The sequence below is a fragment of the Bactrocera latifrons genome, unplaced genomic scaffold (genome assembly GCF_001853355.1).
Source record: "Bactrocera latifrons isolate USDA-ARS-PBARC rearing strain unplaced genomic scaffold, ASM185335v1 scaffold_42, whole genome shotgun sequence".
NCBI lineage: Eukaryota > Metazoa > Arthropoda > Insecta > Diptera > Tephritidae > Bactrocera > Bactrocera latifrons.
In genome coordinates, this window is record NW_017537068.1 from 1,390,566 (window position 1) to 1,414,150 (window position 23,585).

Sequence of the window (23,585 nt, forward strand, 5' to 3'; positions counted from 1 at the left end):
ATATACGCGTGTGTATAAATAAAATGATCGCATGCCTTAGATGTTTATCGGCTGCATATGTACGAGTATGTACATATGTATGTATATGCATTTGATATACATATATATGCATAGCCTGAAAAACACATTTATAGTTGCAGGTGCATGCATATGCTTGTGTTTGTGTATGTGTTAGCCTTCAGCTGATTGCTGATACAAATTTTATTTATAGCGCAGCGGATTGGCATAAATAGAAGTATCGACGACAGTGGCCATGAGTTAGTGAGGGCATAATGAAACGCAACCACAAGCAATAAAGTAAAACAACAACAATAATAAGAACAACTTTTGCGAATAATAGCAAAAATGATTGCAAATTGAATGTGGCACCACTGAACGTGCAACAGCAGCCAATAACAGCAACAACTATTACGCATATTGCAGGAGGTTGAGGGCGCCAAAGCGATTGCGCGCGCAAATAATGAAAGTAAATAAATAGTAAATTCGAAATCTGGATGCAAATACAGGCACACACACCCATACATACGAACACAAAAATTCACTGTCTGTCTGTTCGTCGCGAGCAATGCTGCTGCGCTCTGATGCGGCGCTGATATTTTATTGAGCGGAAGGCAATTTCAATAAAAAATATTGCTTTTGAATTGAAAACGTTAATGCGGATACACGCACACAAAGGCATACATACAAACATATATATATATATATATATATACATACATAAGTTCTTATATGTACAATACTAGAACTGAACTGGGTCAAATGTGCATACAGTATGACAGCGAAAATGGAATGTATGCTGTGACGCTAACAACAACAACCATTAGTATGACATCAATAATGACAAGCGACGGAGTGACAGCACGCAATCTAAAAGTCAATGTAGTGCGAGTAAGCCACACGGGAGCGAACAGGCACACACTTTTGACATACACACAAACTAATATACATACATATATGAATGCGTGCATATGCAGCAACTATTCAAACTGAATGAACCATTAGCTGGTAGCTAAGTGTTTGCAGTATGCAATTCAATGAGCTTGCTTCAACAGTGAGTGCGAGTATATAGCACATATGTATATGTATCTATAAAAATGCATTCATGTTTGTAAATATATATGTTTGCGCGTGTGAGTTTGAATCTGCACATGCTGTTCTTGCTCCCTTACGCCGCCTCTGATTATTGCCATTGACATTGCAAATGCAGTGTACGCATATCAATACACGTGTTATTGTTGTGGTTGTTGGTGCAGCGACCTCCTCTGCGGGCGTGTCTCTCTAATGGTTCTCGCTGCACTTCGGTTCTATCATAAATTGCCAACGTCAATGACAGCTGCTGATAGGAGTCTACTTGCTTGCAAGCGTTTATATGCTCAATAAATATTATAAATTGAAGGCATAATTGGAGTGTGTGTGTTTGCAATCGCAGAGCCTTGAACTAGTCAATTGAGCATACAAAAATGTTTGCGTTCAAATCAATAAATGCCTAATAGCGAAAGGAGAATTATGAACATACTTCGAATAAGTTTGTTGAAAGTGACAAATTTCAGAACAGTAAAGAGTTTTTTCTGTCCCGAGGAATTCAAAACTTGAGAACTGTTCAGGATATTTTTTTTTTGTGACAAAATTTTAATATTACTTGTTATTTTTCGCCATTTAAACGTTCAAAATATTCCAAAAAAAAGTGTGAAATTGTGCAAAAATTTCAAATCAAACAAGTAAAGGAGACCCGAATTCGTGCGAAATTGAGTTTTAAGTACTCTTTAGGCTTCATTACTTTAGAAAACGTTTGGATGAAGCAATATTTCGAGTTACCTGTATATATTATTATAAAAAAATACGTTAGTCAATTTTCGCGATTAGCTGTAGGGCAGAAAAAACATCGGCTGTACAGATCATTCAGTAGTATGAAAGCTATGCGATAGAGTGAAATCAGAAAAATTTCTTCATATTATATATTAAAGCGCTGCACTAGATAATACTCCAAGCCATATTTTGTGAAGATGTCGTGTCAAAACAGTTTTCATTTTGTATGGCAGCCGTATGTATTAAAAGTCCAATAACGGCAGTTTCGGCGGAGCAGCTTCTTATTGCGAATGTGTATAAAATTTTACTTCGATATCTCAAAAGCTGGTGGAAAAGTTCGCATATACATATGTATGTATGACAGTCAAAAATTTTTCTATACAAGCACTTGATTCCGATTCGGTTTGTATGACAGACATAATTGTATTTCCTTATATTTATTCTAGCAATAATAGATTATTATTATATAATATATTTCAGTAACTTTTCACTCACAGGATCAAAACAGCTAGAAATCGATATTGTAAATGAAAACAATTTGAAGGCTAAAAAACGGCTGGCTATACTAATAACTTCCTCAAACTCATATTATTATGCCATGCAACGCGCCGCACTTAAGGTGACAACATTGTCATTACCAGCTGACATTAAACTCTAAACATTGCTGCAAAAAGGTGTGGAATACTAAGGTATCTTTGTATCTATAAAAGCCCAAAGAAGAATATTTATTCGTGTGGCCACGTAACGGAAGTTGCTTCATAATAAAGGTGTGCAGTAGAACGTACGCTAGTCAATTCCGAAAGAACTGACCCATGCTAACCCGCACAAGCAAAAAAAAAATTAAGACAGGAAAGGTAGGAATGAGACAAAAAGAAAGCGTAAGGTCGCATTAGTGCACTTATAATTCAAAGTGTGAGCAATCAACATTTTATGCACTTTTCAGAAGAAACAAAAGTGGAAGTGCGTGTGCTGCGCCTATTAACTACACGCATGCGTTATTTAGTACCTTCTTGCAACATGCGGCTCGAATAGTATATTGTGTATGTACATATGTATATACATACATATAAGTTTTACTTCTTACTTTACACGCATGTGGCGTCATAGAAATTCTGGAGCAGCTTAGAACAACAACAAAGCCATAACAGCGTTTTTCCGATAGTAAGTATGTAATCGGTTAATGTTCTGCTCGAATTTGGATGCGTGTGTTGAATAAAGCTTACATATATCCGTAGTCTTGTACACAATGAAATGGAGTCGAATTTTAGGCACTACCTGAATTTAACAAAACCAGTGGTACGCATATGTATACAAATATATATGTATATGCGTCTAGCTCCAAGGTTAATGAGGCAAGTGGTCAGTTGTGTTTTTTGTAGAAAATGACGTACCAACTTACTAAGGCATTCATGTCCAAGCATACGTTGCATGTTACTTTTTAACTGATTGTCGTTGTTGTTGTTATTATTATGTTGCCAGTTGCTGGTACAAAGTATGCAAGCGCTATTGTCGCATGCCGCTTGAAGCACGTGTCGTTGTTACTTTGTAGATTTTACGATATGAAGTCGCTTACTATATACACAATCGTCAGGGCGTATATATGCGTATAATACATACACATATAAGATACACATGTGTATCTATATACATATATTTAAATGCTCACTGGAATTACTTCCTTGTAAATTTTACACATAATTGTGGGTTCATATCATGGTTATGATCTCAAAATCTATAAAATTACATAATTACTTTTAAGTATTGTTAAACAGCAGTTAAAATCTGCAGTGAAAATAGAAATTTTAAAATGTTTACGCGACGATAGAAATCCATTTTCTTTGAGCGAGAATACCTTTGTGCAAAATTGTCGATTAACTCGTGAAATTTGGCGTCGCTTAATTGATGAACTAGCCCTACACGATAATCAGAAAACGTCACTACCTTTAACTCTAAGGATTCTAGCAGCTTTGAACTTCTTTACACAGATCATACCAAAAATATGTATGTAGGTAACAACGTCGACTTACCCATGAGTCAGTCGTCCCCTTCGAGAAGTGTTCGGGCTGTAGCAAAACTTATTGTGTTCACCTCCACAGGAGGAGAAATAAAGTTTCAACAGAGGAAGAAACTTTTATAAAAACGGGGCAAGTATTATTGTAATACAAATCAAAATATACTAATTTAAGGTAATTTATTTGAAATATATTCCATATTTTTAGAAAATTTGGAATAAAAGCAGCATATCAGCAATTGACTGCGTGAATATTGCTATCAATAAAATTTGAATAAAAATCAGCTGTATCTATTTATATTATTTTGTTCACCACAGAATATTTGTTGGTTCATAAATATTTGCATTAATTTTCTATATTTTATTAATTTCTAAAGTGCACAGGATAGGGGTGATATTGTCTATACTCTGACAGACATACAAGGTTTGTTATAAGAACGAAAATCATTATAATAAGTAAATGGAAGTTGGGGTAGTATCGACCCGATTTTATCTATTGTTCCCAATACTGCACGTCACATGCACACAGCCGGAAGTTCAAGAATTTTGATATAAGATATGAAGGGCCTAGGTTAAGTTTTCACTCAAATTTATGAATTTTAGGCGAAAAAATACACCGCTATGAGTAATAAGGGCTCTTTCATTTTCATTGACATGCGCATATTTGTCGATATATGTATGCGTTACAAAGTCACGCGGAAGTTCGAAAATCTTTATATTAGATCTATTGGACCGATTCAATCCATTTTTGACATACAGACATACCATTGTTAAAGAAGGATTATCACTGAATTTCAATTTAAGCCCCACACCTTTTCGATCAAAAGTCAATTATAGGTACAGGAGTCCAAATATTTGGTACCTATAGGCTTGCACAGTTTTGTTTGGAGTTAAACAATTTTTGCTCATAGGGTGGTATACTTTAAGGGAATGTGCAAAGTTGCAGCCCTTTATATCTATTGCTTCCTGATTTGCGTAAGTGAAAGAATCAAAACGAATTTAAAATTGTGCTACATGAGAAGTATGCGTGGTTGTAGTCCGATTTCGCCCAATTTCTCACTGTGACATAAGAATAAGAGAGGAATGTCACGTTTGTCGAAATCGGTCGGTCGGGTCCGAGATATGATATTTCACAAAAAAGTGCGAGAATTCATTAAAAATCAGCCGAAATCATCATTGAAACTTATGGAAATGGAATTGGACATCTCCAAAACAACGATTTATCGTATTCTGACCGAGCTTTTGGGTTTACGAAAGGTGTGTACGCATTCGATCGACGCTTGTGACCGATTATTTTATCAAAAATCACATTTTAACAACGACTTTCTTTTATATATATATATATTTATATATATATATAGATTTAATGGTTAGTAATTTCTTTTGTACTAAGGAACCTGCACACCAAGTTTCATCAACGTATCTCAATTTTTATTCAATTTACAGCTAACAGCTACAACAAATCTAATCTATAGCTAACACAGACAGAGGCACTGACTTTTAACTTTTCTCGTCATCCTATTTTACTCAGTAGCAATATGTTGTGAGAGTATAATAATGGAATAATTTGAAATTTCTTTCACTAAACTTTTTAGGTGAATATAGTTTTGAGTTACCCTTTTTGTTTTACAAGTAGTTAACATATTTTTAAAATTTTCAACATTATTTCGCAATAGCACCTAAACTACAATACCAAAATTAGCATATTCTCAGTTAAACCTTTTTTTATCTGTTCATAGTTATTTCTCAAATTGCGTTAGATAAATTGTTAATTTGTAAAGAACGATCGGAAATATGTTAAATGGGAAACCGTTGGAAAAGTATAATAGATTAAGGTGTAATTCAAGACTTGCGCTCTTTTGTGTTTTTAAAAATCGAAGAATGACTTAAAGAAAAAGGATCATTGGGTATCAACTTAAAAACAAAAAATGTTGCAAAAGTTGAAAAACTGCAATTTCGAAGTTTATCAACACGCTAGAAATACATTCTCCACGAATATTTTATGGCTTAATGATAATAGAGTAAGAGGCTCACTTTCATAGACTAGACAACTATGTGGGCGAGCTGTCCATTAAAATGCCAGTTTTGTTTTCGCTAAAAATCGTGGGGAATAATTTTGGTATTGCCTGTTTGGATTCTGCTAACTATTACAGCAATCTCTCGCTTTGAATATCAGCTGTTGAGCAGGCTTTCAATCATCATAACTCCTTGTTAGTGTTCTGCGAATGGCTTTACGTTGTACCCTGGTCACTTTTTGATAAACAGAAAATGAGACAATTTTGTTTATAAATTTTGAACTAATGAGGTAGTTTTTTCAAAGCAAAACAATTTTTTTTCCGTCCATAGCAATGAAATTTCATTGTTTATTTACTAATTTACCGCCTGACAGTTCTATTAAATATTTAATTAAGCGCGCATCAAAAAGTAAACCGTAACTACATTTTGTTGTTGACAGAAATAACATTTTGGATTCTCTTTTTCATTTAAATTTTTAATGTGTAAAAAAAAAAAGTAATTTTATTTAATTTCAAGTTCAATAAAACAAGTTCGCGGCCATGTTGCCCAAATCCAAACCGTGTATTTTTGTAGTATACTTGTTTTCCAATTAAGCGCATAATAAATACACACCTGGGACAGTATGGAGGTCAAAACGTCAAATGCCTGACCTGCGCACCTCTTTTGGTGCCCCTTTGAAACCATTGTATGAAAATGCTTATTTGTGTTTGCAGTGGGGTTAAGCTAAGCAAAACAACTCATTAAGGTACATAAAGTTAATTAGTGAAACTGTCACAGCCATAAGCTTCACTATCAAGCATAAACATAAATATTTTTATTATATAAAATGCATACAAATACATGTATACAAATATATCTATGTTAACATGACGAAGACATTGAATGAAATTCCATTGAATAAGCGGCAAATTCTCAGAAGCAAACATGTTTTGGAGTTTTAGACTAGATGCTGGAAAATATTCATAAACTCGAAATTAATTATTTTTGTTGTATATGTTTATAAATAACATTGCTTGTCATATATGTATTTAATATATGCAAGTAGTTTACAGTTTAATGAATCGACTAATGGGTGCCTCACCCTCTTTTGTTATAAAATAATGAAATATTTCTTAATTATTAAAGAGACTTTATACAGTATTCATGATGACTAATAAAAAATGGAAAAAATAAGGAAAACCCTGGTAAAGAAGCTTGCGAAGTAAAAGGCCCTGCTATATAAACTCAACGAACGAACACTCGAAAAGGGCAAAATGTTAAAACTATTATAATGCACTCACAACGAGATTATATTTTGCGAGACTAAAGATGTGTATTATAACCACCTCTGCACTAAATTTCATTCGGAGATCTTAAATAATAATATGAAAAGTTTCATTAATCCCTTAAAGCTGAACTTCACCTACAAAATCAGTGGCTCGAAAGAGGTTTCAGAACCGTAGTATATAAACAGTGTTGCCCTTCTAAACATTGTTGCAATTATATTGATTATATATGTACATATGTATGCAAATATAAACCTTTAAAGATTTTATTATACTATGACTAAAGGTTTCTTCTAATTACTATTACATTTTTTTCGAAATGAGTATTTGATATTGGTTGCCAAACGTTTTTAGATTCTTTCCTCTTAGGTAGTAAATGGTAACATTCTTAAATAAAATTCAATTTTCTTAGCTCTCGACAATTAAAATAACATACATATGTACATACTATGTAACTTTTGATCAAGCATCTCTTATTTCCTTGCTATCATTTATTCATAAGCGTTTATTATGATTTCATTCAAGTGTTGTGCGAATATGTTTCCCTTATCATATAAACCGACAATCTTCAGTATATCAAAGAATCTGACACGACCCAACAGTCCCTGCTTTGAGGTGAAGTGAGAAGGAAAGAAAAAGTAATTGACAGGCTAAATGCTCTAAATAAGCAATTGACTATGCTGGTGTCCTTACTGTATGGCTATTATAGTGATTGTCGCCTAATGGGCAATCCACAACAAGTAAATAAATAAATAAATGCTAATGTTTCAGATGAAATAAAATAAGATATGTATGTGTGTGTGTGTGCAAGAACGATTTCCGAATTTTATGCAATACCGAAAGCCATGGATAATATTGTTATTAATATTATTTATGTATTTTTTTGTTGAAAAACACTTACATATGAGAATACATTATTATCATATATTAGTACTATTTACAAATATAAGTATGTATGTGTGCGCACCTATGTACATACAGTTGCGAGCATTGAAATAGTATAGACTATTAGTCAAGAGAGTTTTGCTTCAAATTTTGTATTTTTTATGATATTGCCGTCGATCATTATTTTACTTATATTCTCTGAAGTATAACGGTCCTGTTATATACAACAATAAGTGTGAATTACTTACTGTTACTTTTTTAAGGAAAATTTTATTGGGATATCTATTTTTATGAGCGAGCAATGGAATAGTAGTGCACGGTGAGCTGATTGAAAACAGATAATTTTTACTAAAAGCATTTAATTTTATCAAACAAAAAGTATGTTTCTTGATCTTTTATTAATTATTAAGTCCTACAAAGGAGTGGAAAAACTTGCAAAAAAAAAAAAAGACGAAAAAAGGGGCGCAATATGGATTCTTTCCGAGAATTTTACACCAATAGTTGTAAGATGTGGCAAGACTCGACCTAGAATGTCAGCTAGGGAGATTCGGAATGAACTGAATCTGGCCTGCTGAGTTCATACAGTGAGAAGACTTCTACATGAATATAATTTATATGTCCGCAGTCCTCGTTATTAAAAAAAATCATGAGAAATGGCGCAACATCTTGTGCACAGACGTGTCGAAAGTTGTTCTATACGGCGGTAAAGGGTACCGTTAGTATCTAAGACGCTCCCCTAATACAGAGTACGACCCCAGATTCAGCACCAAAACTATGAAACTTGGCGGTTTGAATATCATGGTTTGGGGTGTTTTTCTTAGAGGCACAATTATTTTGTGTAGAATAACGAACCGATACACATTTTTGGATATAATGCAGTATATTATGATACCATTTGCTGAAGAGGACATGCCGCTAAAAAGGATATTTCACCAGAATAATGACCCGAAGCACACCAAGTGGGTGGCAAAGGAGTGGTTTCGGGTCAATGGAATTGAGGTCATGGATAGGCCAGCTCAATCCCCTGACCTCAGTCCTATTGAAAACCGTTGGGCAGACGTCAAGAAAGCCGTGTGAAAGAGAAACCCAAAAACAACAACGAGTTGTGGACCGTAGTGCAGCAATCATGGCAGAGCATACCACTGAAAAGATGCCACAGTCTGATAGATTCCCTGAAGAAGCGATGTATTGCAGTTAACAAAAATCATGATCATGCTACCAAAGTACTAAGATCTCCTATAAACGAAACTTGAAAAAATCTTTCAGTATTTTTTTTTTTTAAAATGTTTAGTACTTTACTATTATATTACTGCTCCCAACAAGTTTCATACATAAAGACATCTTTTACATATTCAAATCTAAATATTTTTAGTAATAAACTTAGCCTAGAAAATAAGATCCACTTTTGCATTTCAATGGATGTTAAAATTGTTTGACATTTTACATAACGTACTGATATGTATGTACAGCTCTAACGCTCACTACTATTTCACTGCTCGCAGTTGTAAATGTATTTGTGTCAATCTAAACAGGTGTTTGGATTAATTTTAACATGTAAAAATTCTGCCAACTTCTAAAACTACTAATACAAGCAACTTGTATTCCTTAGTGGAGCCTATGATGTTCCCCGGTCCGACGAGAAGTACTGAGTATGGTTCGCAGCGGTAGAAACTGTGCAGGAGGCAAACTTATTAGCCATCTTAATATAGAGGCGGAGTTTAAAGAACTCACTAGCAGAACTGATCGCTTAACCAAAAAACAAAAAACCTTTGAAAAGCTTACTCATAAAGTCAATTCTCCGCTTACCCGAATATATGCTTTATAAGAGATTTGTCCGAACCAACTTAATACCCTTGCGAAACTTAAAAAACGCAGAAGAAAACTACTTTAAGTAGAGAACATAAATAAAAGCAGCAATAAGGAGCAACAAAAATCTAACTCACTTGTTTCAGCAGTGAAGCTTTCGCACGCGTGAAAGCTCTTCATACGCGACGAAATACCACTCACCTTACAATTGTGTTGAGCAACTGTGCTAAGTGCGAAAAATCCATTAACATTTTTAACAACAATCGCATGTATGTATGTGCGTGTGTGAATTTACTGCCGCACATTTGTCGCAATGGAATGGAGCGGTCAATGCTTTTCTCGCTTTTCGTCACATGTACACGCTCGCATACACGGGCACACTCACACGCGCGAGCGCTACGAAACCGCGTACACATAAGTAAACGTCAGTTGATGTGACGTGACAATGCAAACAGCGGTGTATGTGTGCGTGCTTGAGCATCGTTAAACAGCCGTCACTTGCCACAGCCGCAACCGCATGAGGCGTTGCGGTTTGCTACACTGCCGTTAGCTGTTGCCCATTGCGTCGGGTATAGCGACACGTCAACGGCGCACTTGCCACGCCGCTGCGCCTAACGTTGCGACTAATGTTGCCACAAGGAGCGTTGGCATGCTGCCGCACTGTTTTTTCCATGCAAAAACGTTTTAAATTGCATAAGTATACGTGTGTATATATAATATGTGACTATGTTTGCTTGTATTTGTTGGTGCTTTTTATGGTTCCGCTATTTGCTCGCCATTTAAACGGCGACGGCTGCGCGCATGCATAAATGCGTATTTAAGCGCGACACTTGCAACATTAACTGTCTATTTGTATGCGGCTGTGTATATGCATTCAGACACTTGCGTCAAAGTGTTGCTTGTTTGCTTGGTTAAGCTTTCTGCCGCAACGTTATTGTTATTGTTGAACTTTGTTGCCTTTAAAGTGCCTGCCGTTGTTGTTAGTTGTTGTTACTTTTGTACTCGTTGTTGGTACATTTGGGTGACACTGCGTCCTGCACTGCTGTTAGTGACACATTTGTTGTCTTGTCTTGTTATTTGATGCCGCTGTTACTGCTGTTCATGTAGCCTGCGCCACAACCGCAACGCAACAACGTCGTTTACAATGTTGCACATTCCCAAGCCACATATTTACATATACATATTTACATAACGCTTGTTGTTATCGCAAATGCGGTTACTTATAAATTGCACGCACACATATATACATACACACTCAGCCTGTGTTGTGGATAAAAAATTAAGTTCAACACAGTTCACTACAGTGCCATCCAAGTGTAACGTTGGGTTGGGCCATGGCGACCCGTCAAGCTCTCAATTGCTCCATTTGCATGTTTGTGCGTCGGGCTCCATCCACACCCAGTTGACTCGGTATATGGGTCAACACAAAAATGTCAAATTCACTCGCTCAATCATTCACTTGCCTCTCCGCAGTATGCAACTCCATGACTTACTCTTTTTAACTTGCTGAGGCACTCACTTTGTCAGTCATTCACTCAAATTGTTGCTGTGTCAAAGGTCAAATGCGACTTTGCTCGATTATTTTCACCTCTTAGCATATTGGCGGCGGTCTGATAGCGCATATTGCAATTCCCAAGCTAACCGCAAGCCAGAACAAAGAGCAACAACAACACTATATAAAAAAGTTCCAGTTAACCATCACCGCCACCACCCATGGTTGACCCAAATAATTATTGACTTTTTCTGTGTCAGCACAACAATATGGTTGTGGTCGCTATGCGCCTTTAAATATGCTACAAAAGTAAACCGCAAAAGTTGGAATTGCTGCTGACGAGGCCGGAGTGTACTTTCTTTTGTCGATGCTGCCACAGCGTACGAAACAAAATGGAAAAACAAAAAACCGTTAACCGGCAAAAATATGTCACCGATATAACAACAGCGCTATTACGACCTACAAATGCCTTTCATTTGACGTCTACTTTTAGGTACTTTAGCTAACTTTAGTAACTTTGCAAAAGATTTACCAAAAGGCAACTAAATAATCAAAAGTGTAAGCTTAAAGCATTCAAAAGTTAAATTGCGCGGAATGGAATGCTATCCAGTATTGGCCAAACATATGTACATATGTATGTCTCCAACATTATACACTTGAAAAGGAAGGCGAAAACTAAGTTAGGCTGCGTCGTAGAGAAAGTGAAAATTCTTGAGAAATGGTTTAGTGGGTTCCATTTAGTGCATGTTGCTTACATAATTTAACAGAAAGGAATTGTGAGCCCAAGGATGGTTCATGAACTGTGAAATTTTAGACGAAATACATATTTATCCAACGCAGAATATCTCTTGCCAACGGGTGCTACTTCGGACTGAGTAGGCAATTGAGAACTAAAGTTCTCCCTCTACGGACGAAAACAAAACTCTATAAGTCACTATAAGGTGCCGCTGCATGGACGATGCCAACATCCGATGAGTCCACGTTACGAGTTTTCGAGAGAAAGGTTCTGCGAAAAATGTATAGTCCTTTTAGCATTGGCCACGGTGAATATCGCATTCGATGAAACGATGAGCTGTACGAGATATACGACGACAATAACGAGTACATAAATAGTTCAGCGAATTAAAAGGCAGCGGCTGCACTGGCTAAGACATGTTGTCCGAATTGATGAAAACACTCCAGCTCTGAAAGTATTCGACGCAGTACCCGCCGGAAGAAGCCGAAAAAGGCGAGGACCGCGCCTCCGTTAGAAAAACCAGGTGGAGAAGGATCTGGCTTCGGTTGATATCTGTTTTTAACTCGACTATAACCGTGGTTTTTACGCCAGTAAAGAAGAAGAAGAAAATGGCTACCATAGTTAAAAATTTGTGTTCTAGTGTAAGGAACTAGTCAAATAACATATGTACATATTTTAGAAACTAGACTCCCTATACATTGTTAAATATACTCTAGAGGCGCTGGGGGGCTTAAGGCAAAACAAATAAACATACACTAGCGGTTGTCATCTCGAGAATTTCAAAAAATAAGATGTTGAGACTATCAACCCTCTCCCTGTAGACTCTCTCAGTGTGCAAAGTGATTAAGTTAAGAGAGTCACATTACTGAAAATCGCCATGCTTTAATTAAGAACGTTTGAGACTTGAGTTTTAAACGCACTTTCTAAAGGAAAATTTTAGTAATAGTAATTTCTGTGTTTCGGTCGGTTACAACAGTTTAAAAAAATTTTTTTTTAGTTATTGCTTTGGACGTATTATGGCTGTTGCTGTCACTATGAAAACGCTATAGCGGACTGTTAAACTTCTCGTAATTTATTCGGAACTCCGTGTGAACTGAAGCTAACATAGAACGTCAAATTCAGGCTGTTGGACCCCTTTTCTTGGCTTCACATTTTACGATTTCTTTCTCTTTAACACGATAAAAGCTTCATTAGTTTTAATTTCATTGACATTTAAAAAAATTTAATTAAAATAGAATAAATGCAGTTTTTAATTATTGACTACTTTCTCTTTCTTTGCAGTTTAAATTCACACCAAGGTTTTCCAATAAAATAAATCGGATTGAAAAAAAAAGAATATGCGTGTTGAAAATTGTGGTAGCATATGCAAAACAAATAAGTGCAACGACAACAACAACAAAAATAATAATAATACAATAACAACAGTGAAATGCTGTAATAAGTTTTATAACAGAAGCAATAATAATAGTAACAAAAACCCGTAACCACTTCATAAGTGCAGCTGTGGCACGCCACTTGGTAGTAAACGACCGGCGACCATTAAACAAAGTGCCAATAAAAAGTTTAAACCTATCAAATTAACAATCGTTAAAACACACTTATGTACGTACGCATACAATTAATTGCGAATTGGAGAGAACACTAATAAAAACACAGACAAATTGTAAAAAAGGTAAGTGGGAAATATAAAAAAAAATGCGGGAAACAAAAACAAAGTTAAAATCATAAAGCTTTTACTGTTTATAATATTTTTATAACAGTTGTTAAGTATAAAAATTTTATCAATCTAGTATTGTGGTGCGTTTGTTGCGCAATGTATTATTGCCTGGCTTTCAAAATTATTAATTATAGAAAACGGTTATCTACATTTAGGGCAAATTATTCTAATTAAGCCATACATTAAATCGTATATATTGTGTGGTGGGAGGGGTGGAAAGTACTTTACATAAATATTCAATATTTTATCTCTCAATAAATATTTTATACATTGAAATGTTCGGGAAGTTGTCAAAACTTTTTTGCTTTGCATTGAAACTCCATTTAATGATGTTGTAATTTAGACGGTAATTTTATTAAAAATGTTGGACGAATTGAATATATTTGATCACGGCTGGCGAACTTAAAATTTTCCTCCACTTATGGTTGAACAGATTGAAGTTTCTGCCTGCAATTAATTAAAAAACATAGTTATTATCGCAAGGCGAACTAGTTATCCAATTGATTACTTTCCTTGAAAGCAACTGTTTGTTTTGCTCAATGCAAGATGACAATCGCCTGGTCAGAAAAAACTCTATAAAAAATCGCAAGAATAATTTACATTCTCAATACATAACTAAATAATTTATATATCTGTTTTAGACAAAAATAACTAGTTGTAAACTGATATAAGTTCTAAGTAGTTTAACGTTTGTTGCAAGATGAATACTTATCACTTACAAAAGCTGTCTTTAACTCAAATTATCTACTTATACATAAATTCTGAGAAATTAAGTTAGTAGCAGGATTGTTTTAAATCACACATTTTCTAATTGCAACCTCGATGGTCGGTATAAATGTATTTTTATGTTTTATTAAATTTCATTTTATGTTCATTAATTTCATTAATTTTACACATTTTAACACATTTTTACTTATTTTAAAATATTACTTTTAATTCAGTTTATATTTCACCTTTTTAATCTAAAACAACGTATGTACATATGTATTTCAATTTAATTTAAATTTACTTGTTACGCGGCGACTAATGCCGCTGGTCCGCCCTTCTTGACATGTCCTGCACTAACATGCCACTCAACTATAACCATTGTATAAACCTACAAGTAACCAATCCTTCATTTTTCACTAACACATACGCAAAAATCTACTACAAAKTAGGMACTTGGTACGGGTTGCCCCTAAATATTCTACTACGAATTAGGCACTAGGTTCGGGTTGCCCCCAAATATTCTGCTACTAATTAGTCACTTGGTACGGGTTGCCCCCAAATATTCTACTACTAAACGTTCAAATGCTTCAAATCTGCTATAGTGTGTTGCCGTGTTAGGTTTTAAAATTTATAACTTTAACCAAATTTTTATAAAATATTCAAATTTTTTTCGATTATTTAAATTCCTAAATATTAAATTTAATCAGTTTTGTCCAAAATATTAATTATTGCATCAATATATTATTAAATGTTTCCAATTTTATAAAAAAATATTTATTTCCATAGTTACCTTGATCTGTGATTTTGAAATGGGAATTTTAACGGTTAGGTTTGTACGCTTATTATCAATTATTTTTTGTTTTTTAAGTGTTTTCGTGTAGATATAGGACCCTTCTTTCCACCACYATTCCTTTGATAGGGTTTTTAATAATTTTTTCGCCGTGAGTTATTTAGAATATTTTGTAAATATTATTTATTACTTAGTAGATTGTTTTGAATATTATTGTTGTTGTTCTTGAATTGTACCTGATTTATTATATTAGTTTTTGATTTCGTTAAAATTAACACAAGCCGATTGTTGTGGCTTGTATTGTTAATGTTTACAATTGTTTTACAATTGAAGTGTACCCGATTCCAGTTCCAGTTATATTTTTAATGTAATTAATATTCATGAATTGTACCTGACTTGATATATTTATTTTTGTCTAGTCATATTTTTTATAATAAGTACAATAGATTGATTTAAAACTGTATATATAAAAAAGGGGCCCAAAAAAGATCGGTGGCGCGCCTACATTGCAACCTCAGAGGAGGTTAGGAAGAGCAATAAATATCCAACAAACTTTTGTTTCAAAAATATTCTTGAAAGTTTTCATTAATGTTTTCCGTTACAAATACTTTTTCATAAAAAAGTTGATCTACTACATTTCTTTTAATTACATCTCTGTGCCTAAAAAAGGCAGATTTCGATCAGGTGATCTCAGCTGTGAAAAATTCTTGGAACACAGCTGATTATTTTGTTACTTGTAGGCTTATACAATGACTATAACTATGGTCGACTATACAGTTCGAATATTGTTCGAGTGTTGTTCGAATTAAATGAACTTTTTGGTCAGGGTTGCATTTAAAAGGTACGACCGCTACGTGTGGACCTTTGACCCACAAGTTCCAATCCCACATAAATATTTGTTTAAATTTGAAGTTTAAGACATTATTTTATAACGAGGAATTAATAAATATATTGCTCTTTAACCGCGAAAAGAAGTAGCTCAGTCTATAAGGGTTTAGAAGAGGATTTAATTATGCTCTCTTTATCGTTTTGTTTTAATTGCTTTTCTAGATCTTTAAAATTCTGTCATAACTGTAGTTTCCAAAATCTACGTGGAGAATACAAAGACCTAGGATGCAATCAGTGCATTCCGTTTCACCTTTCCGTAGTGGCAACGTAACGTGCTCTAATTTGAGCATTTTTGCTATTTCAATTTTAATTAAAACTCACCAACGCCTCTACCGTTTCTATCGTGCATGTTTGGCCAAATTGGATTTTTCATGTAGAAACGAGTTTGTTCTCTTCACCAGTTTGCTCTCTTAAACGCAGGCTTGCCAATATCGATATTTTGTAGTATTAAAAAAATACATTGAATATATTTGAAATATTCTTCAACTAGTTCAAAATCACAGTGAATACAATTATTTATAATTAGGTCGACTGTTTTTAATAATTGCATTCCAGTTTTGATGTTATACAATATGAAAAAATACAACTGAAAAGCTAGATGTGTGCAAAACCATGTATACGAAGTGAGTATTAGCAACATTGCTCAAATGTGATCAAGAGAGAACAACAACAACTACGTTGTCAATACGGAAGAGCGGAACGCAATTCACTAGTTGCAGCTCTATAATCACTTAAAGGATATCGAAGACAAAGTTGCTGGTGCTGTAGTGTAATATTACTTACAAAGTTGTGCAACAATTGCGGTAAAAAAGTTCTCAGTTGTAATTCGTTTTTATACTCTCGCAACAAAGTTGCTAAAGAGAGTATTATAGTTTTGTTCACATAACGGTTATTTGTAAGTCCTAAAACTGAAAGAGTCAGATATAAGGTTATATATACCAAAGTGATCAGGGTGACGAGTAGAGTTGAAATCCGGATGTCTGTCTGTCCGTCCGTCCGTGCGTGCTGTAACTTGAGTAAAAATTGAGATATCATGATRAAACTTGGYACACGTATTTCTTGGCTCCATAAGAAGGTTAAGTTCGAAGATGGGCAAAATCGACCTACTGCCACGCCCACAAAATGGCGGAAACCGAAAACCTATAAAATGTCATAACTAAGCCATAAATAAAGATATTAAAATGAAATTTTGCACAAAGGATCGCATTAGAGAGGGGCATATTTGGACGTAATTTTTTTGGAAAAGTGGGCGTGGACCCGCCCTTTACTAACTTTTTGTGCATATCTCGAAAACTACTATAGCTATGTCAACCAAACTCTACACAGCTGTTTCAACCATATCTCAGGAAGTACTCGACCGATTTCAATGAAATTCGGTACATAATAGTTTTTTAACACCCTGATGACATGTACGGGGGGTGAAATCGGTTCACAGCCACGCCTTCTTCCAATATAACGCTATTTTGAATTCCATCTGATGCCTTCTCTGTATTATATATACATTAAAAACCAATGATGATAGCGGAATAAAACTTTACACAAGTACGGTATTTGATGCGAAAGTATAAAATGTTCGGTGACACCCGAACTTAGCCCTTCCTTACTTGTTAGATTATTTATTTTATTATAATAAAATTGACACTACAGCCGTTTTTGTAGATTAAAATTTTTTCCCCAAATTTTTTTAAGTATAAATTGAAAGAGTTTTCATAAAATTTCATTGAAAAGATTTTGATTGAAAATGTTTAATTAACGTTTTCCCCTTTCCTCTAATTAATAAATTATTATTTTTTCTTTGAAAATTCTAATAACTCGCCCACAGTTCCCTTGGCGCACTGTTCTTAATTTCTTATTCACCAAAAAAATCCCGAAAGAATCAGAGAAAATATGTATGTACATATGCTTTTGCATAAATCGAAAGTCGACGCAAAGAAAACTATAAAATAAAATTGTATCCACTTTAATGACTGCGCTCATTGAATTTATGAGCGCGTGAATATCCACTCAAAGCATAAAATTTTAATTTTAATTTATTGTTGCCGCGCAAATGCCGACCAATTATGAGATGCAGGCAACTTTAGAAGTTGCTTATTGTTTTAACTACTTGCAAGCCATGGAAAGGCACGATTTCCAACAGCTACGCAGCTAACAATGTGACATGCAGCAACTGCGCACTCACAAGCTCAACCAAAGAATTGTCTGCATACGCATTCATTGAGTAGCCGCACATAAAGTAGACAAATTAATATAGCAGGAGGCAAACGAGTAAGCTGCGCGCATCTGTTGCATCCACATGATTGCACATACTTACATGCACTGAAACATATGTATGTATGTGTGTTTGTTCCTCTTTTCATATTCAAGCGTAATTTGCGCTTGCAACAAGAGCCAATATGTAGCAACGGCATCTATAGCAGCAGCAGCTGCTTTGTGTGGCAAGCAACTGACGGCGTGTAAACGAGCTAAGCTTGACTGCCTGCCTGCCGGGCCGCCAGCGCATTCGCTTGACAATTGCGTGACAATTATAATTGCTTATCGTTGAGTCGCCGTTGCAAGCATGTACATTCCAACGTTATGTTGCCACTTGCTGCAACATATATGTAAATGTATAATATATTTTGCGCGTGCGTTTGTGTATGCGTGCTGCGACGCTTTGTTGCTTCCGCTATAATTCACTTGCTTTTATTCCGTCACGCGTTCGAAATGCTTACCGTTGCATGCACTTAACTATTAAATGAGCAAATCGTACGCGCTGAGTGGAAGCTTTGCTGCTGCCTCGCTATTTGCCCATAGTGCCTAACAGTATATGTATGTATATATATATAATTCTACAAGATGCTTTCCAAAGTAGACAGGACTTTTTAAATCTAGCGTCCCCTGGTGGCGCCATCTATATGTCGACCGATGTGCCATCTATATTACTCCGCTATCTTTATTGATTGTCCGGTAACAGTTTCATGACATTTCATTGATGAGGAGTAAAGTTATAACGTTTCAATTGTCAGTACGTTTGTGTGATCTGTGCGAAACTGAGCTTCGAACAAAGAGCCAACATTAAATTTTGTTTTAAAATTGGTAAAGCTTTTACCGAAACGTTTCAATTGATGAAACAAGTTTATGGCGATGATTGCCTATCCAACGTTTTCAAAGTGGTCGTGAGGACATAAATGACGATCAACATGTGGGGCAATCTAAATCCGTGATCACTGGAAATTCCATCGAAACTGTGCGTGAGTTCATCAAAAATCAGCCGAAAATATTCATTAAAATTGATGGAAATGGAATTGAACATCTCCAAAACATCGATTTATCGCATTTTGATCAAACATTTGGGCTTACGAGAGGTGTGTACACGATTTGTTCCGCACAAATTGACTGACGACAAAAACTCCCCGTATTCACCTGATATGGCACCATGCGACTTCTTTCTTTTCGAAAAAATGCATTTACCCATGAAAGGAAAGCGTTAGGCAAACGTCGAGGCCATTCAAAAGGCTTGCACCGGCCAACGAGCAAAAACACTCTTTCAACATGCTTTTGAACCGTGCGGAAAACTGTATTGAGGCAGAAGGAGACTATTTGAATACAATAAATTGATTTTGCCGAACAAACCATTTGTTCTGTTTTTTTAAGTCCTGTTTGCTTTGGAACGCACCTTGTATATTCGTCCGCAATGAAGCAGTCAAGTAAGCGCCACTATTGCACTTAAATGCGCAATTTCCAGTTTTGAATTTTTGCAGTGGCGTACAATCAATTGAATGGCCAGCAGGCCAGCGCAAAGTGAAGCTGCTCTGAAGCCTGGAGGTTGTCTAGGCGCGATGAAAATGAAATTTTAGGAAAGGCTGTTTCATATCTCCTTAATTTTTTTGATAACTTTGTCGAGACAGACAAACATTTGAACGTAATGTTAAATATTGAGAATCGTGCGAAGTTTGGGAGAAACAGGTAGATAACTTAGGATATTATATAATACATGGGCATAGTTTATTTTTTAATTCTTGAAAGTAGAAACACTAATAGTTTGTTTTATAGTTTTACTATAAAATCTTGCATTTGATCTATATAATTAATGCAAGCTGACGCTAGAACGCGGTACTTGAAGAATCCAAAAACTAACAGTTCAAACAATAAAACACTTAGAAATAAATTTTTTTGTTTTGAAATGAAATTAAATTCCTAATTCTTTAAACTATTAGCAGAAATTTTTAGGACTTTTATACCGTCTTTACACTATAAACAAGCTACACTGTGCTTCGCAGTGTTTTTCGCTTCAAAATGTTTAACAAATTTCATTGGTGAATTACCTAATTTGGAATTAGAATTTAATACGAATGTAGTGAGATTTATATGGGGCATGATTTATATAATTTGCGTCAATTAGATTCGTAATAACTTCCAAATGTAGTTCTAACCTGAATTAAAACATTCTCTGATATGAATAGTTCCAAAAAAAATTATACACAGTTATTTTTTCAAAATGCTTAAGTCAGTCGCCGAAGTATACTGTATTTTATAATTCTTAAAATATTTTTGGTGTTCGACATAATTATGTTAAGTTAGGTACTTATAGTCAATATTGTCATGATTTGCTCTGGTGGATTAACAACTCAAAAGTAAGCGTTTAAAAAACACCATTGTAATTGTAATGAATGTAGCGAAAAGGATTCGTTTATTCGTTTTCAAAATTATAGAAATATATTCAAGAAATACATTTTATTACCACTATATTTTGAAGTGGATTTCCTCGTATTCTTTAAGATTTATTTTTCATATATATTTTTAAACTAGAATTTATATCAAAGTTAAGAAACCAACTAAACACTTCGGTCAGTTCGGACAATTTTAATAGAATAGTTAGAATGTCGAATTTGAACTTTTATATTTCTGCAAAAGATGTAACTTGATGAAGACACAGACCTCATTTTTGGAAAATGGTTAATCAGCCATCTGCCTAGGTTTTACTTTTCGTCGCCTGAAATGATTCGATTTCATTTCGTTTCAGCAAAGAATCGCAGATGTTAATTCAGTTTAATAAACTTTTCACAGACAATTCATGATAACCCATGGAGTTTCTTTTTGTTGTCAGCCTTTTTTAAATGGTTCAAAGCCGTTTGATGATGAATATTAAGTTCCTTAGCGATGTCATGGCTGCCTATGTATGACGGTTTTGATCACTTTTTTCCATTTTCTTTTTCAACGATAGGACTTCCAGAGCGAAGGAGCGAACACAACATAACGGTTGTGTGACACAAACTGATACCGCACCGTTTCCGTAAACTTCACAAATTTAATTGATGGCTTGGGCGGCATTTTTCCATTTTTTATAAATTTTTTTCAAAATATAGCGATTTCTTCATTATTTTCTTCATTTCTGAACAGCTGTAACTTTTTTTCAACTTCTCCGATTTTTTTTCTTTGATAAATGAAGCTTAAGGGGGGCGATTGATTTAGAAGCTTAAAAAAATCCAATTTTTTTTGCTTAAATCTCTTTAAAAGTAATCTTAAAATATGTCTCCAAAATTTTAGATGGGAATTTGAAATATTGGTTGTCAAAAAAGTCTTGCGGTATTTTTATTGAATTTTCAATTGTTTTTTTGATGACTCATGCCCAGCTCTTGACCGATGCTACGGCTGCTACTATGCCGGACAGGCCTTCCGGAACGTGGCGCATCTTCGACCACCACTACACCAGATCGAAAACGTTGAAACCATCGTTGTGCGATGGAAATGGAAACTGTATCGGGTCCATAAACTGCACAAATTTTATTGGTGGCTTGAGATGCATTTTTGCCTTTATCATAGTAGTACTGTAAAATATGCCGTAATTTCTCTTTATTTTGCTCCATGTTTGCGACTACGCCAACTAGCGAAAATGCCGCAATACTTTTTTGACAATCTAATATAATCGCAGCTAGAAGGAAAATAGTGACCGAGCGTCTAGCAGATATATGAGCGATTGGGCAGAAAGCGAAAACTTTGACGCGCGATTTCTAGGTTTTTCATTTTTACGATTTTACTTAATTGGCTGGCAGGATAGAAAAAAAACTAAAAGTCGTATGGAATTTTGGCAAAGTTTGTTATCTTTGGCGTTAAATTATCTTCTATTTAAACTAAAAAAACTAAGAAAAGTCAAGTTTGAACTGCTTTTTGAAGAACATATAATAAAACTTTTTTGATCAAAAAACACTTTATTTCAATTTAAAAAAAATTTCTAAAATTTTACACTTTACATTGAAAAATATGGGTCTTTTTGAATTCTTTGTTTCCGATAGAAATTATGACTTGCATCCTGCTCACCGTCCGACAAATGCACATCCGAGATGCATCGGACAATTGCTTCCCAAAGGCAGAATATCACAGATTTTTTCTCCAAAAAATTTATAAATGATGTTTAAATGTATATATAACTATAAACCCCATAAATTTTGCTTTAATCACCTATTTCTTTCCCTCCCAAAAAAATCCTCAAAAAATTAAATTTTTTGAAGCCTCTAAATCAGGCTTCCCCCTTAAACACGATGTGATTGGTAGCACTGGATATATACGATTACAACGACATCTAGTGACAAAGTACGAAAAGACGTTTTCGACTACTCAAATATAGGGTATTTGTTCGTATATCTCCAAAACTCAAGTCAAAGGGTCAGCATAATATATCCAGCGAATGATTACATAATACACTACCGCATACATTCGTACAAGCTGCATGCAATTGCATATACATACATACATTTTTTATATGTACATTCACTTGCCAGTTGTCAGAAACAATTTAATGTGTCACAATTTGTTACGCGCAGATAGAATATAAACACTTGCAGGCACACTTAATTGTCATTAAGCAAACGAATTGGCAGCGTGGATGCAACGCAATGATTAGCTCTGCCACAAAGGCACTTGCACGCTTGCAACAGCACATTCCCTACAATATTTACCGCACACTAACTACCATCTACGGCACCCGAAACTATACCAAATGCGCAGGAAGTGAATTGTGTATGCTTTTTTAATTAGAGCAGCTTTTGTTGAGCCATAATGGCAATCGCAAAATTTCGGGATACATTCAATATTTTCGAGATTCCTGTCGGGATTAAATAGTTGTTCGCCAATTATAATAATAATGTTGATAGAAAATCAATTCAGAATTTTGATACAGTCCCGAAATTTCGTGTTTGCTCCCGAAATAGTATATTTTTCGTTTAAGCTTTACAAAAACACCATTAATGTGTCAAGTAGCTACCACACTGTTATCAAAGCAACCAGCCATTGCAATGCATTGGTACTGTTAGTTACATATTCATAAATACAGCAAATAGTACATCCATCCGTTAAGTCATGCTCATAGAGTGGCGTGGCGAACGTGCAACAAGCAAATATGTTGCTACATGTTGCACATACATATGTACTTATGAGCACGTTCTTCTAACAGCATAAACATTCAACGCATGCTGCAATGTTGCACTTG

The 23,585-nt window shown here is 34.9% G+C and overlaps 1 protein-coding gene across 12 annotated transcripts in view; it reads left to right on the top strand.

The window, feature by feature from the left end:
- Positions 1–23,585, top strand: part of LOC108972734 (insulin-like growth factor-binding protein complex acid labile subunit) — a 168,807-nt gene that overhangs the window by 119,576 nt on the left and 25,646 nt on the right. For all 12 annotated transcript variants that reach the window (XM_018939478.1, XM_018939481.1, XM_018939477.1 and 9 more), the window contains one exon: positions 13,299–13,689. The gene's annotated coding sequence lies outside the window, so the exon portion shown is untranslated. The remainder of the gene's footprint in view (positions 1–13,298; positions 13,690–23,585) is intronic.